Below are 18,352 nucleotides of genomic sequence, written 5' to 3'. Positions count from 1 at the left end.
AGCATTAAGTGATCATCGACGTAATCGAATACGTTTAAATACGAATAATTATGGATAACAAAATTACTACAACAGGTGTCGTTTAGATTTGAATGGGATTTGATAGGGACCAACTTTTGATTATAAAAATCATCATCATCAATAATCGAAATTGGTATTCATAGTAAAAAGTTATGCACTAACAAATAAAAAATACAATCAAATTGGGAACCTCCTCTGTTAGAAGTCGGCTAAAAATCTAATGGAAATGTAAATGTGTGTCATCCCACCACACCCTAAACTATCGCCCTTCTATTTTATTGTAAGGGTAGCGAAACTACACCGAAGATTGACTTCGATAAAAAAATTCACACCCAAACGCCATTATTTTTTCCCATTACGCCAAATTCAATAAAGGGGAAACGTGAAACAGCCCTTCACATAACGGTGGTCGTCTAAAAATGCACGGGAGTGGTAATGTTCGCTAAGTGGCACTATGGGGTGTGTTGTACTAACATTATAATATTTAATAATGATATATTAGACTCATTAACCTATTTTACATATACTGCTGACAGATTATAAAAAAAAATTTTTACTACTTTTCTGTCCGTGTGGACTGCACGATTTTAACTGTTCCTTTTTTTACCGTTAAAATGAACTTTAATATGGTTTTATAGTATAGAATTTTACTTTATCTTGTACTTATGTGTTACTATTTATTACTTTTGTAATGATATTTACCAATAAATTAAAATAACCCATTCATTCAAGTAATACACATAATATCTTTAGCTTTATAATTGTCTACAAGCTATAAAAACAATGATTACATCGTGTCATCACTCTCGCTCTGTCCCTTTTTAATAACTAACAATGAAAAGAGAGCTAAACTACGATAAAATTAGCTTGTAAACAGTAGAGCTCACGCTCGGACGAGCTTTTGGCGTTTCGATTTAAATTAGTTATTTTCGTTTTCATAGTTACACTCCTCATCTGAAGCTAGTATTTGTTCCGACTTTTAGAATAAGATGATTTAGTGTAAAATGTTATATATTATATTATAATTTATAAGGTTTGGGCGAAGTAAGCGGTAGCGCTTTTGGTCACGTGTTTGCTCTACACTTGTGACAAATCTTTTTATGGGACAAATGATGTTTTTCGTCATCTACGTGTACTTTTGTTATTTGCCCTGTACAGCACAGTATTTCACCTGTAGGCACCGATTGTTCAAAAGCAGCTAAAATACTATATATATATATATATATCGCGTGTATAATGAAATTCCACTAATAATATTGAAATTGTCTGAGAATTAAAGTTTGCATTAGAAAGAAATTAATAGCTTAAGCTTATTATTCGATGCAGGATTACATAGATGATAAAGATGTGCATTCCGAACCAGGGTTAGATTCACCTTTAAAAATATTTAAGGTTTTATATTGTAAAATGACGATTTGACGGTGCTTTTGAAGTCTATTAGAATAAAAACATTTTCGATGTTGTTTAAATATTATCTACCCACCGTTGAAAAAAAAACCAATAAGAAAAAAATACCGTTAGGTAATAATAATTTATTTTTAAGTCTAGCAAAATATTTTACAGCAACTTTTATATTTGGCTTCAAATTAAAAAAAAAACTCTTCTCTTAGTAAACTTTAGCTGCTCCACAAACTTTGATCCGCCATATTTCTTTTTTTTAATTTAATATTACAAACCTTGTCCTGAAAAAAAAAACAACTAGCTGCTCCACAAACTGATATTTCTTTTTTAATTTAATATTACAAACCTTGTCCTGAAAAAAAAAACAAAAAAAAAACTTAGTGCAGTCATTCGGAAGTCATGCTCGTACATATATTTTGGCTATTCGTTTTTATTTATTTACGTTAAAATTAAAAAACCTCAAAACGTAATTAAGTTCACGGTTATCATATCTAACGGAACGCCGGAGACACGTTCTGTTTCGTTCTAAATCGCGAGTTGCAAAACGTTTGCGTAACATACCAACGAATTAACAACATTACATATCGCACCTTTAATAAAACAAAGATGTAACTCAAAATTTGTGGATTTGGAGATTTTACAAGAAAACCCGTCTTCGTCGCGTAAAGAATAGGTAGACTTCGACTCCGGCGTTTTAACTATAAGATACAGAGAGATACGCGACTGTTGCTCTCTTTTCTATGAACTGGAACTGACAAGTCAGTTCTTATAAAGTGGCGTGATTCAGAGATGCACCGGCAGTGAGCGGAGATTAAAGTGCTGCCGTTTTGAGTAACATCAAATAATTCGATATTAGATTAAAAGGGATTTAAAATAAAAAGATGATTTTTGTTATACTTCATTCTCTCAGAAAACGCATTTGATAATGATGTGTAACATTTGGATTTACTTCGGTTTTGTTTTAAAAATTTACAAATTTTACAAAGTTAACGCCTAACACTTCAGTTTTATATTGAAATATATGCCTTAGTTGTTGGAGTAATTGGTTAAGTATCACTTTATTGTAATAAATAAGGCTATTTATAAAAGTCACTTTTGTTTACTTCTTTTTATTATTTAGAATGACGAAAGATAAGTAAAAACTTTCAACATTAATTCCCTTTTCGTGTAAAAGTTAAGAATAACTTGTAACTGTTGTGCTTATTTGTATAGGTTTTGAAAACGGAGTCGTCTTAGAGCTCACAATTTTTGTTAAGTTTCAGCGTATCGAGCGTAAAAGTTATAAGATAAACATAATAGTGTATCATTACAACCTATACAGTCCACTGCTGGACATAGGCCTCCATAAGCTTTCGCCAAAAATAGCGTGAACTTATGTGTTTTGCCCATAGTCACCACGCTGGGCAGGCGGGTTGGTGACCGCAGGGCTGGCTTTGTCGTTCCGAAGACGCTGCTGCCCGTCTTCGGCCTGTGTATTTCAAAGCCAGCAGTTGGATGGTTATCCCGCCACCGGTCGGCTTTTTAAGTAATATAATAATAGTGTAATAAGTTATAATTTTTTTTCATCTGATTACTGTAATTAATGTGAAAGTTTATGAGGATGACGTATGGATGGATGATTGTTACTCTTTTATGGCAAAACGACTGAATAGATCATTGTCATTCAACAATGCTGCTATTTTGACGTTAAATAATTATGATTATTATTCATCCTTAAAATATACTACAGTGTTATGAATTATTGTTATTTTAGACTAAAGAAGTTATGCAGGTTGAAGAGGAAAATCAACAAAATACATATATCTCCAGAGGCCAAAAATGTAACTGCAGAGCTGACGAAAATGATGACACCGACTCAATATTTTACTGTCACTTATGAGTTGACGAGAAAAATGACACCTAAATAATACTAGCCATTTACAGTCCTCTAGTTCGTCTTCAAGATCATCTTAATCTAGTTCCGATTCATCTAGCTCATCATCGTCAAGCTCTTCTAGCTCATCTTCATCCAGTTTTTCAAGCTCCAATAGTTCAATGCCTACCCAAAACCCTGCCCCACAAAACTTTAAAACGGATTGTGAAGAAAAGACGTCTTACACCAATTCACCACAAAATACTGAGCAAAATATGAGCAAATTCAGCTGAGAGAGCGACGAAATTACAATAGTGTGGCCAGTTACAATATTTCTTCAGTATAATACACAGATCTAAGTGACGTCGACCTGAGTGACGACGATGCACTGTAGATTTTAATACGTTGTTTAATAAGCCTGTCAACAGAAGAAATTTTATGTTTGAAAATCAAAGTTCTTCTGACTCTGACTGCAATAATAAACCAAATATTTGTCAGTCAGTAGGCTGACTATTGCAATGCACTGCTGGACATAGGCCTCCCCAAGTTCGCGCTAGACATCCCGGTTTTCCGCAATCCTCATCCAGCTTACACCGGCAATTTTAGGTAGATCGTCGGTCCAACGGGCCAGAGGACGTCACACACTGTGTTTGCCAAGACGCGATCTCTTCTCCAGGACGCGTCTGCTCCAACAGCCACCGGTCCTGCGCCACAGATGACCAGCCCACTGCCACTTCAACTTGCTAATTCTGTGGGCTATATCGGTTACTTTCATTCTCTCGCGGTAGTCTCGTTTCTAATCCTATCTTTGAGGGAAACCCCAAGCATGGCCAGTTCCATTGCACGTTGAGGGACTTTATATTTGTGGACCAGTCCCTTCGTCAGTGTCCATGTCTCGGCTCGGTAATGTTAACACAGGCAGGACGTATTGCTCGAAAACTTTTGTCTTCAAGCATTGCGGAATCTTCGAAGTGAAGACTCGACGAAGCCTGCCAAATGCCGCCCAGCCCCACCGAATTCTCCTATCGGCATCCTTGTCAAAGTTGTTGCGGCCTAGTTTAATAGTATGGCCTAAGTAAATATAATCCTGAACAACTTAGAGAAGGGTACCATCGACCGATACCTGTCTCGGTATGACTTGGTTGTTAGACATAACTTTCGTTTTGTCCAAGTTCATACAGAGAACGACACGTCGGGAGGACTCGTTTAGACCGGCTAGCATTTGGCCTAACTCATCTAGCGTGTCCGCAAAGATGACGATATCGTCGGCGAAATGAAGGTGAGATGTATTCACCGTTGACATTGATGCCTTGTTCAAAGTCTTAAAGATATCCTCCAGCGCAGTGGTAAACAGTTTCGGTGATATTACATCTTGCTGTCTTACCCCACGCCGCAAGGAAATAGGTCTTGTTCTCTGGTCCTGGACAATTTTTGTTAAGTTTCAGCGTATCGAGCGTAAAAGTTATAAGATAAACATAATAGTGTATCATTACAACCTATACAGTCCACTGCTAGACATAGGCCTCCATAAGCTTTCGCCAAAAATAGCGTGAACTTATGTGTTTTGCCCATAGTCACCACGCTGGGCAGGCGGGTTGGTGACCGCAGTACTGGCTTTGTCGCACCGAAGACGCTGCTGCCCGTCTTCGGCCTGTGTATTTCAAAGCCAGCAGTTGGGTGGTTATCCCGCCACCGGTCGGCTTTTTAAGTTCCAAGGTGGTAGTGGAACTGTGTTATCCCTTAGTCGCCTCTTACGACACCTACGGGAAGAGAGGGGGTGGCTATATTCTTTGGTACCGTAGCCACACAGTACCCGTAGCCACACAGTACTAGAGACTAATTGTACCTAATTCTTATAATAGTGTATAGTTTTTGTTTTGTTTAAAAAACAATATTTGTAGCCATAAAGAGATATATAAATATCGAAAGATTAATAAAAATTTGTTTAATTTAAAAAAAAGGTGATAAATTTCAGTTTTCGTTTTATAAAAAAATGATGCATTAGTACATACAACATCATAATTACAATTAAATAATCATAAAACGAAACATTGTGATTTATTTTTAAAACTTTTTGTTATGTTTTAATACTAAAGAGAATTTTTTTGAAATACTACCTAAAATATTAAGTAATTTTTGGCATAAAGAGATTTAAGTCGGAACTTTTTTTTCATCTCCATTTTACAGCTATTATAGATTTTAACACAGTTGTTTTTCTATTATTCTATTAATCTCTGTACTTTAAACTACTGATATCAATAATAAAAGTCATTAAAAGCATTACAAATAATTGGTAATTTTTAATCAAACACAATGCGGAAAAAGTGCTAAACTTCAAACGCCAATTCCCACAAATTGCGATTTTTGAGTTACATCTTTGTTTTATTAAGGGTGCGATATCGCACCTTTAATAAAACAAAGATGTAACTCAAAATTTGTGAATTTGGAGATTTTACAAGAAAACCCGTCTTCGTCGCGTAAAGAATAGGTAGACTTCGACTCCGGCGTTTTAACTATAAGACACAGAGAGATACGCGACTGTTGCTCTCTTTTCTATGAACTGGAACTGACAAGTCAGTTCTTATAAAGTGGCGTGATTCAGAGATGCACCGGCAGTGAGCGGAGATTAAAGTGCTGCCGTTTTGAGTAACATCAAATAATTCGATATTAGATTAAAAGGGATTTAAACTAAAAAGATGATTTTTGTTATACTTCATTCTCTCAGAAAACGCATTTGATAATGATGTGTAACATTTGGATTTACTTCGGTTTTGTTTTAAAAATTGACAAATTTTACAAAGTTAACGCCTAACACTTCAGTTTTATATTGAAATATATGCCTTAGTTGTTGGAGTAATTGGTTAAGTATCACTTTATTGTAATAAATAAGGCTATTTATAAAAGTCACTTTTGTTTACTTCTTTTTATTATTTAGAATGACGAAAGATAAGTAAAAACTTTCAACATTAATTCCCTTTTCGTGTAAAAGTTATTCTTAACTTGTAACTGTTGTGCTTATTTGTATAGGTTTTGAAAACGGAGTCGTCTTAGAGCTCACAATTTTTGTTAAGTTTCAGCGTATCGAGCGTAAAAGTTATAAGATAAACATAATAGTGTATCATTACAACCTATACAGTCCACTGCTAGACATAGGCCTCCATAAGCTTTCGCCAAAAATAGCGTGAACTTATGTGTTTTGCCCATAGTCACCACGCTGGGCTGGGTTGGTGACCGCAGGGCTGGCTTTGTCGCTCCGAAGACGCTGCTGCCCGTCTTCGGCCTGTGTATTTCAAAGCCAGCAGTTGGATGGTTATCCCGCCACCGGTCGGCTTTTTAAGTAATATAATAATAGTGTAATAAGTTATAATTTTTTTCATCTGATTACTGTAATTAATGTGAAAGTTTATGAGGATGACGTATGGATGGATGATTGTTACTCTTTTATGGCAAAACGACTGAATAGATCATTGTCATTCAACAATGCTGCTATTTTGACGTTAAATAATTATGATTATTATTCATCCTTAAAATATACTACAGTGTTATGAATTATTGTTATTTTAGACTAAAGAAGTTATGCAGGTTGAAGAGGAAAATCAACAAAATACATATATCTCCAGAGGCCAAAAATGTAACTGCAGAGCTGACGAAAATGATGACACCGACTCAATATTTTACTGTCACTTATGAGTTGACGAGAAAAATGACACCTAAATAATACTAGCCATTTACAGTCCTCTAGTTCGTCTTCAAGATCATCTTAATCTAGTTCCGATTCATCTAGCTCGTCATCGTCAAGCTCTTCTAGCTCATCTTCATCCAGTTTTTCAAGCTCCAATAGTTCAATGCCTACCCAAAACCCTGCCCCACAAAACTTTACAACGGATTGTGAAGAAAAGACGTCTTACACCAATTCACCACAAAATACTGAGCAAAATATGAGCAAATTCAGCTGAGAGAGCGACGAAATTACAATAGTGTGGCCAGTTACAATATTTCTCCAGTATAATACACAGATCTAAGTGACGTCGACCTGAGTGACGACGATGCACTGTAGATTTTAATACGTTGTTTAATAAGCCTGTCAACAGAAGAAATTTTATGTTTGAAAATCAAAGTTCTTCTGACTCTGACTGCAATAATAAACCAAATATTTGTCAGTCAGTTCAGCCTATTGCAATGCACTGCTGGACATAGGCCTCCCCAAGTTCGCGCTAGACATCCCGGTTTTCCGCAATCCTCATCCAGCTTACACCGGCAATCTTAGGTAGATCGTCGGTCCAACGGGCCAGAGGACGTCACACACTGTGTTTGCCAAGACGCGATCTCTTCTCCAGGACGCGTCTGCTCCAACAGCCACCGGTCCTGCGCCACAGATGACCAGCCCACTGCCACTTCAACTTGCTAATTCTGTGGGCTATATCGGTTACTTTCGTTCTCTCGCGGTAGTCTCGTTTCTAATCCTATCTTTGAGGGAAACCCCAAGCATGGCCAGTTCCATTGCACGTTGAGGGACTTTATATTTGTGGACCAGTCCCTTCGTCAGTGTCCATGTCTCGGCTCGGTAATGTTAACACAGGCAGGACGTATTGCTCGAAGATTTTTGTCTTCAAGCATTGCGGAATCTTCGAAGTGAAGACTCGACGAAGCCTGCCAAATGCCGCCCAGCCCCACCGAATTCTCCTATCGGCCTCCTTCTCAAAGTTGTTGCGGCCTAGTTGGATAGTATGGCCTAAGTAAATATAATCCTGAACAACTTAGAGAAGGGTACCATCGACCGATACTTGTCTCGGTATGACTTGGTTGTTAGACATAACTTTCGTTTTGTCCAAGTTCATACAGAGAACGACACGTCGGGAGGACTCGTTTAGACCGGCTAGCATTTGGCCTAACTCATCTAACGTGTCCGCAAAGATGACGATATCGTCGGCGAAATGAAGGTGAGATGTATTCACCGTTGACATTGATGCCTTGTTCAAGGTCTTAAAGATATCCTCCAGCGCAGTGGTAAACAGTTTTGGTGATATTACATCTTGCTGTCTTACCCCACGCCGCAGGGAGATAGGTCTTGTTCTCTGGTCCTGGACATGAACGGTCATCGTCGTTGCGTCGTACATACATCTCAGTACCACGATATATCGCCAGTCGATATGACATCTCTGCAGAGAGTCCAGGACAGCCCAGGTCTCGACACCGTAGAAGGCTTTCTCGCAGTCCACAAATTCCATACACAGCGGCTGATTATATGTCTCTGTCTTTTGAATAATCTGTCGAACAGTATGGATGTGGTCTACGGTGTTGTAGTCATTTCGAAACCCAACCTGCTCTGGTGGTTGGAATTCGTCGAGTCTTATGGCGAGACGATTCAAATGTGCAGAAAATATTGATTGCGACGGTATTTAACTTAGGGTTTCACCAACCAAAAAAAGGTCAGTGTGATATATGTGTATCATATGATAATTCAAACAATGAGCAAAAACAAGATGATAGACAATATAAGAAAGAAGAGACTGCTGATTTTTATACTATTTACTAGCTGACCACGCAAACGTTGTTTTGCCATATATGATAACTTAGGGGTATGAAAAATAGATGTTGTTCGATTCTCAGACCTACCCGATATGCACACAAAATTTCGTGTGAATCGGTCTAACCGTTTCGGAGGAGTTTAACTACAAACACCGCGACACGAGAATTTTATATATTAGATTATTTGTGGTTAGTAATTATTTGTGATTTTAGGAGATATTTACTAGAGACTCATCATCATCATTACAGCCTATACAGTCCACTGCTGGACATAGGCCTCCACAAGTTTACGCCAAAAATAGCGTGAACTCATGTGTTTTGCCCATAGTCACCACGCTGGGCAGGCGGGTTGGTGACCGCAGTACTGGCTTTGTCGCACCGAAGACGCTGCTGCCCGTCTTCGGCCTGTGTATTTCAAAGCCAGCAGTTGGGTGGTTATCCCGCCACCGGTCGGCTTTTTAAGTTCCAAGGTGGTAGTGGAACTGTGTTATCCCTTAGTCGCCTCTTACGACACCCACGGGAAGAGAGGGGGTGGCTATATTCTTTGGTACCGTAGCCACACAGTACTAGAGACTAATTCTTATAATAGTGTATAGTTTTTGTTTTGTTTAAAAAACAATATTTGTAGCCATAAAGAGATATATAAATATCGAAAGATTAATATAAATTTGTTTAATTTAAAAAAAAGGTGATAAATTTCAGTTTTCGTTTTATAAAAAAATGATGCATTAGTACATACAACATCATAATTACAATTAAATAATCATAAAACGAAACATTGTGATTTATTTTTAAAACTTTTTGTTATGTTTTAATACTAAAGAGATTTTTTTTGAAATACTACCTAAAATATTAAGTAATTTTTGGCATAAAGAGATTTAAGTCGGAACTTTTTTTTCATCTCCATTTTACAGCTATTATAGATTTTAACACAATTGTTTTTCTATTATTCTATTAATCTCTGTACTTTAAACTACTGATATCAATAATAAAAGTCATTAAAAGCATTACAAATAATTGGTAATTTTTAATCAAACACAATGCGAAAAAAGTGCTAAACTTCAAACGCCAATTCCCACAAATTGCGATTTTTGAGTTACATCTTTGTTTTATTAAGGGTGCGATATAATATTTAGAAATTTATTACGTTTTAATATGTATATTATATACATATGTATTACTTCATTGTTTTGTTTATTTTTATGTGTTACTAGCTATAACCCTACGCGTTGCTACGCCTATTTTATTTATTTATTTTTTGGTGGTACCAATTCAGAAACCTTTGTGGGCTCATTAACAACACTACGCTGAAGATCATGAAATGATCTAATGCATAGTTTATATTCTTCGATTCTATAAAGGACATACAGACAAACATTCATATATATATATATATATATATAGAAGATGTAGACAATTTACGTTAAGGATTTGCGACACTGTCTAAGAATAAATGATTGATTTAATATTCAATAATTATAACTGTAACTAAGATGATAGTAATACATTAATAAGAAAATAATTTAATAATTAAAGTACAGTTAATTATAAAAATCCCCGTTCTTCCCGTGGGTGTCGTAGAGGCGACTAAGGGATAACACAGTTCCACTACTACCTTTGAACTTAAAAAGCCGACCGATGGCGGGATAACCATCCAACTGCTGGCTTTGAAATACACAGGCCGAAGACGGGCAGCAGCGTCTTCGATGGGACAAAGCCAGCCCTGCGGTCACCAACCCAGCCCAGCGTGGTGACTATGGGCAAAACACACGAGTTCATACCATTTTTGGCGTGAACTTGTGGAGGCCTATATCCAGTAGTGGACTGCGAAAGGCTGATGTGATAATTATAAAAATAGCATCGTTTCTTAATTCAAATACTTGCGTTTGCGTAAATTTAATTAGTATCAATCGGAGAATTGGTATTCCCAATTTGTTGATTTAGTTTCTCTTTTGCTTTTCAGACATAACATATCCAGAAAATCTCGTTTGAATATTTATTTTGTTACATTTTCCTATATCAACGAGCAAAAGGTTGTAAAGAACATATGAAAATACCAACAGTTATACATTGAACTTTTTCTTATTAAACGTAAAAAAAGAAAACCAACACCAACCGAATTTTCAAAGGAACTTGCGAATCACACGACAATAATGGCGATTTCCTGTCTCGATCAATCTGCGACCGTGTATATGAAGTACCTATTACATGAACAACACAAAAAATAACTCTATCTCTTCAGTTATAAAGTTCAATCTCGCAAATACATCCTTAATATAGATTGATAGCTTCAACAAGCCAATTCACCTCTTGACGCAAGGAAATACGGGTGACAATAGCTTGTATGTGTTATTATCCAATTGAACTTAAACGGTTAGTGACTTGGTTACGAGAGGTCGCACTTGCTGAGTGAAATGTGTGATTGAGTTTTATCAATGGCTTGATAATGATTTTAAAACGGTACAAGTGTACCTAATACAGTACAAAAAATAAAAATAAGGTATTCCTCACTGTACGATAAAAAAATTAAAAAAGAAATGTTCAAGAATCGGCCTTATCAATAAAACAGGGATCTCTTCCAACAAAACGGTCTAAGTTTCATTCTGCCATATCGATAGGGCCATATATATATATCGCCATTTCACCTAGAGGTATTTATACATAGCCTACCTATTTTCAGACCTGCCAAATATATGCAAAACATTTCACAAAAATCGGTCAAGTAATTGCGGAGAAGTTCGATAACAAGCACTGTCATACGAGATTTTTATTTACATAGAAGGTCGAATAAAGATTTATTATGTATAAGAAGAAGTATAAAACTAAATAACAAAAGTACTAAAACACAAAACATTACAACAATGACATTAAATAATTCGTTTAAAAGTGTATTGGAAATAATCTGTACATGTTTCAATTTTGACAAAAGACAACTTTCCACATAGAAGTAGAGTAATACTTAGCTGCTTCAGTGCAGATTCACAAATAGCTTATCTATAGTGTCTATTGTTATCAAAGATTAATGATAACAAAAGACTGATACCTTTACGTACATTAAAAGGTACAGAAGGGAGACTCACAAGTATAAACTCCCATACCAGAAAAAAATTGTATCTACTGATATAAGCTCTGTTCCACGATAGCATTAATAGTATATATTTGTCTACACCAAACCAAAATGGTATACTCTTTCTCTCTCAATCTATTCAGCCTATCGCAGTCCACTGCTAAATGTAGGCCTCTCCAAGCTTGCTCCAAATATCTCTGTTGCCTGCAATCCTCACCCATCTTTAGTGATCTTACGCTTCTCGTGGGTCCAGCGGACCGAGGACTACTCAAATTGCGGTCTTTGAAATAATTCATTTAATTTTTTTTATATATACCGGCTGTCCCGGTGAACTTTTTATGAATACATAATTTTTTTAAATCTTGCTCTGACGATAACGAACGAAAAAAGAATTGTCCAGTTTGGCGCAGCCGTTCGAAAAATATTCGAGTACATTTCGGCATTTAATTTTTGTTTACACAAATATATTTTTTAATCCCAACAAGACGAATGCGAATATAAATCACTTGTCATATAAACCTTGGCGATAAAGCTTCCGCTCAACATGTGTGATTGATTTACAGCCTTTACCGGAGCATCGGCGTCCCTTGTAGATAACACGGAACGCGTCAAACTGTTATCAGTGACATTGATTTTGCATTAATTAGTATATTTGCCGGAATTACAATGTTAAAAGTCAACTTCAAGTACTTAAACTTAACACCATCAATGAAATCAAAATGATTGAAATGTGTTTGAATATTTCTCGTATGTGCACGCAACACAGGAATGTGCGGTATTAATGTTTGGACGTGCGGCATTTGTGATATGCGTCGTCCTACATCTTGGAGATAAATTATAGATACCTACAGATAGATATTCTCTCTCCAAAAAACCTTAATCTATAAATGCAATACAAACAGGTAGTTGTAAAAACAAAGTATGAAATGATCCTTAAAACATTGGAATTGCCTAATCTTAGAAACAATATTTACACGATTTGACATATGTCGTCATTACTGTAGCCAAACAGCCCTAAATAAATTGAAAGCACCCCTTTTCTAAAAAAAACTTGATCCGAAACAAATTTAAACAAGCGCGGAATAAATATTTGGTTAAATATGTTGATATATTGTCGACAAGAAAATTAGGATTTTTATCACTAAAATATTAACAATTTTTATATGTATATCCACATTTATATATTTTATTAAACTGTTAGCAATCTGACAAATATTTTTGTATTATTGATCAGTTAATTTAACTATTTATTGCGATTTCGAGAATTAATTTAAAAAAAAAAAGTATATATACGACCTCTTTATTATTTATTAACCGAACTCATTTTATATAATGTATGTATTATTTTTTAATGTATGTGTATTTTAAAAAAAGAACAAACATTATCCTCGAATTAAATTCAAAGTAACTCGACCCCCGCTCCTCGCGCTGACAGCCACCTAATTGATATCACGTTCCCATTTCAAATGAAGTGCTCTATTCCCATTCGACCAAAAAACTTTTTTTTTTAATTTACAAAGTAGCAGCACGTTTACATGATAGTAGCATAAACAAAACATGCATTAACATCAATGATTAATTATCTGTCCATCATGTTCGTTGATTTGAGTCGATGTTTATGAATGATGTTAATAATAGACCGCTTCTGAACCGTTCAAAAATTTTTTTGGCGGGACATCATTTTTTTAAAATTACATTTGCCACGGAATAAGGCAAAGGAATTATGAGTTCTGCTAGTTTCTTGAATGGTATTTACATGAAGGAATACTTAAGAAATAGATATAGTTTTTTAAAAGTAAATATTCAATATTATTGCATTTTTATACCGTGAACTTCTTAATATAAATATTAACTGCGAATTGAGTTACATAATACATACAGTTGTATAAAACAGTAGGTCATTACATATTCCACGGTATGGTTCCGCTAGCCGCAGCCGGGCATCGAACTCGCTTCCGTTCGCCCATGGATAATGATTTTTTTATTCTTAAAAAAAGTTATGGTTCTTATGTGCGTAGCTAATGTAGCCATTATTAGCATATTTAAATAATACACAATGCAAAAAATTTGTAGTACAATAGACTACTATTTTACTTTACATTGTTACAAATTTTCCTTGTAAGTGACAAAAACTTCTTAGTACTTATAGCAGTTTCATTTACGCGTTATTATTGAATCGGCCAGTCAACCTGCAACTTTTATTCAAAAGAGCTATAGTTCCAATATGTGTCGTAACCTTTACTTTTCTCTCTATAAAACTTAATAAATTATGTATATTTTATATATGCGATATATTTGTAAGCCATTTTAATGGCATATAATTGTCAATTAAGCATATACAATTGTGTACTTAAATACCTAAACATTTTTTTTTGTATAAACTATAAAAAAAATAAATGCAACCTCTTTCAAATAACCTTCACAGACTATATTTAAGAATTTATTATCTGTGTATGTTACTCATATCCTTCATCGCGTGTATTTTAAAACTCAAGTTCAGGTTTAGTGTAAACTCGCCTTGTTTATGTTAAGCCTCTAATTGGAGGCCCTTGCCCTTAGCACCTGCTCCCATTCATACTAATAATAAACCTACCTTTGGTTACATATGTAAAACGTGTTTTGTAACTTTACAATAACTTTTCAAATATATTTTATATTTCTTTGTTTATTGAAGTAAAACTACACACGCTTGACTTGTGAAATACGCTGATGAATGCTTGACGAGAGTTTTACGAAAAGTGTCGAAGCGAACGATGTTGATAGGGGGATAGATATGTCAGTGAAGATAGAAAGATAGAGAGAGAGTTAGGTTTTGTAAGTTTTACTTCAGTGGTGTGGTCCAAAGCACACTCGTTTCTTTAAAATTATTTTATGTACCTAGTTTCGGTCTGTTATGATGGATATTCAAAACAAAATAGATCTAATTTAACTGAGGTAGAGAAAAGCAGCAAATACCTATATATACTACTCAAAATCTGGAGTAACGCAGCTGGGGAAGTACCTACCTTGATCTTACAGAAGATCTCAGCTAAATAATACTGCTATCAAGCAGTGTTTTGTTCCTGTGATGAGTAAGGTAACCTGAGCTCATGGGCGGGGGGGGGGGGGGATGATTGAGAGTAGGGTCAGTAAGGCGCTTGCGATGCTTCTGGTGTTGCGGGCATACCTATAAGCTACGATAATTACCTACTTACCATTAAGTTAGCCGTACACTTGTTTGCCAACCTATGTAGTGTATATAAAAAAGGTTTATTTATTATTAATTTATGTTTAAAGTATAAATTGGCCTTATTATTTTCTAATTGTCCTGTGGTTTCGTTATCGGTGATGGTTTACTGCCTATTTCCTCATTTAAACTAGCTTTATAATGGAAGACGAGCTCTGTTTCATGATTTTTATGTTAAATAGTACAAAATTTAGGTCTAATTAATTAATAAGAACAAATAATATATAAAACGATGAAGGTTTTCGATTAATCTCAATTTATAATAATGTGGGTCGACTGGTACCGGACATAACCTAACAATTAAATTATTTGTAATTGTGACAGAAATAAAACAACTTTACGCGCGAAATTAACTCGACAACATAATTATGTGTAGGTTACACTTCTAAATTATTTTTCGTATAGTTCTTCGTATTTTCCAGAGAAAAAAAACCTTTGTTTTCATAATTTTGAATTAGAAATATAAACTGTGAGTAGTGATAAAAAATAAGGATGTTAGATTTAAAAAAAATCAAGTTAAAGATAGAATATTAAAAAATTATAAATATTTTAGACGTTTAAGGTTACTATTTTTTTTTGTACTTAATTTATTATAGGCAAGGAAGTAAGAAAAAATAAAACAATTTAGTTTTAGTTTATTTTTAGAGTATTAAATACTGCAGACTAATTAAATAACTATTATGCAACGGAAATAGATAAGTAAATAACATTGCAGTTAAAAATATGAAAAAAAAATACGCGAATAGAACTTCTCAACCACTACATCAAGTTGGATAATTCCTATTGTGTTGTGTTCTTTATTGTCGACAAGGTTTTTAAAAGAGAAAAAAAAAATATTAATATTCATTCTATAACTATGGCAATTAGTGCAGCATTTAGGAACCTAATTCCTGTCAAGTTCCTGTCCTTTTACGTGAACACAAATATGGCGTCCGTCAATTAAATATGACCAAAGATGGAACCACTCGAAAACTGTTAAAACGTCGCTGTTACCACTTAATCTTACGAAAAGAGTTTTTACATGCTATTTGATGTTTTTACTAAATGTTGTGGAGTTGATATTGGAAAAAAAAACTTTGAAAAAATTGTGTAATATTTAAAAACAAATATACATATACTTGACGCCGCGTTGGCGCAACGGTCACAGCCATGGATTGTACCTGTTGCGCTGGCGGTTGCGGGTTCGATCCCTACACATGACAAACATTTGTATTGGCCCTACAGGTGTTTGCCGTGGTCTTGGCGTTTGTGCAGTCCTTGTGGATCTCCCCACCGTGCCTCGGAGAGCACGTTAAGCCGTCGGTCCCGTTTGTTATAATATACACCTGATAGCGATCGTTACTCATAGTAGGGAATATATCCGCCAACCCGCATTGGAGTAGCGTGGTGGATTAAGCTCTGATCCCTACATGGGGAAAGAGGCCTATGCCCAGTAGTGGGATATTAGAGGCTGAAGCGTATACATATACTTAAATATATTTGTTTGGTGTACAATAAAGTGTAAAATAAATAATTAATAAATAAATATAACTAATATACTGTAATATATGTACCTATAACTACAATTTAAAACGCAGCGAATTGAAGAAATGTTGAATATAACAGCTTCGCATCTGATTTTTAAAATGGCAATAAGTAATGGTAACACTCTCTGATGCTGCTAAAGAGTTGTGACGTCGTAATACGATGTAACTTGGAGACATCTACCGCTGTAATTTAATCGAAAAAAAAAAATTTATGAAGTTTATAATATTAGTATAAAATGTAAAGCGTAAATGAATTTCCAAGTCTAGTCAAAGCAGTTTGTGTAACTATAATTTAAGAACTGGTTTCCGAACGTAAAAGGAATAAAATGTTCGATGAAATCAATAAGTGCCGCCTACAAAGCCTATATAATTGCAACATATTCACCCACACTGGATTTTGTATGTGTATAATGTATTGCGTTTCGAATAATGATTTGAAGTAATCGATAATCATATTATAATGTACATATGTAATTAATTGGTTTTAATCTAACTTTTTTTTGTCATGTCATTCCAAAAAAATATTTCAATATTTGTTTTTTTTTTTATTTAGCTAAAAACGAACGCAACCAAATTTTACTAAATTTATTCCTAGTTTTTTTTTCACAAAATTATTTTAGATTAACTGTTTTCAAATTATAGATTTTTTTTGTGTTTTAATTTGTCATTGAATTAAAAAAAAATCATCGTATATTTAAAATAAATATTATTTTGTGACAATTTTCATATTTAAATGAATACGCGTTAATATATGTAAGTTACTAATAATTTAGTTTTTTTTTTTGTATTCGAGTAGGTGTGAAAATATTGAATCATTAGGTGTTTCAAGTTCACTTTGGCTACATTCCTTTAACCTTTTAAAAACTTATTAATATTTTATTATTTCGTAGACTATCCTTGATTTTAATACAATTAATATAATACATTTTAACTCTATAATAATTGATTATAACTTCAAACTAAGCGATGTTTTGCTAAAGGAATACCATTTTCATCTTTCCCAAATCTTCATAACCAAAACGTCGTAAGCGACATGAGCATAGTACAATCCTATGACGTTTCGTTCCTATTCTGTTTACGGTACAACGCGTTCTATAATTGAGCGATGCGGGAGAGTTCAACACATCGCGGTCCATCTTTTTAGAATACGACACAAATAACATTCTAAATTTGTAAATTTATACACTGCTAACTTTAAGAGCGTCCATTTCGTTCTATCCTACCACGGAAATATCGCTTCTATTTTATACACTTAAGATCTTTAATCCCGTATCGTTTTAGAATTAAGTGTTCAATTTTAGTTAATACTATAGATCCTAAGGTGGTACGGTTATGCAGCAGCCATGCCGATGACCACATGCATCAATGTAAATAGAACGCATCGCACTATTAACGTTTTGATCTTTCGTTTTCATGAACGATTCGACATCCAACGCTCGCTAGTTTCAACGCTTAAACCATTTATCAAATGAAGAGTTTTCATTGTATGTTACAATAGTAGAAAATTTGGAATGAGTTAAGACGAATTCTAGTAGCTAATTCAGCTTTGACATCTATGTATGTGAATAGTGAAAGATGTTTGGGACGCTACAGCTCGTTAGCTAGCGTTGTTTACAAACAATTTTACGTTCTTTCTGTTTACTGTGTTTGTTTACTTAACAACAAATCTTCATCTCGAGGGTTCAGGGAATTGACTGCCTCGTGTGAGAGGGAACGCTCGAGTTTCTAAA

At 34.8% G+C, this 18,352-nt stretch overlaps 1 protein-coding gene across 2 annotated transcripts in view; it reads left to right on the top strand.

Annotated features, from left to right (window-relative positions):
- Nucleotides 1-18,352, top strand: part of LOC123653938 (TNF receptor-associated factor 4) — a 42,599-nt gene that overhangs the window by 15,970 nt on the left and 8,277 nt on the right. The window lies entirely within an intron of this gene.

The sequence above is a fragment of the Melitaea cinxia genome, chromosome 5, assembly GCF_905220565.1.
Source record: "Melitaea cinxia chromosome 5, ilMelCinx1.1, whole genome shotgun sequence".
Taxonomy (NCBI): Eukaryota; Metazoa; Arthropoda; class Insecta; order Lepidoptera; family Nymphalidae; genus Melitaea; species Melitaea cinxia.
Note: the sequence above shows the minus strand (reverse complement) of the source record. Positions and strands in the feature narration are given on the sequence as shown.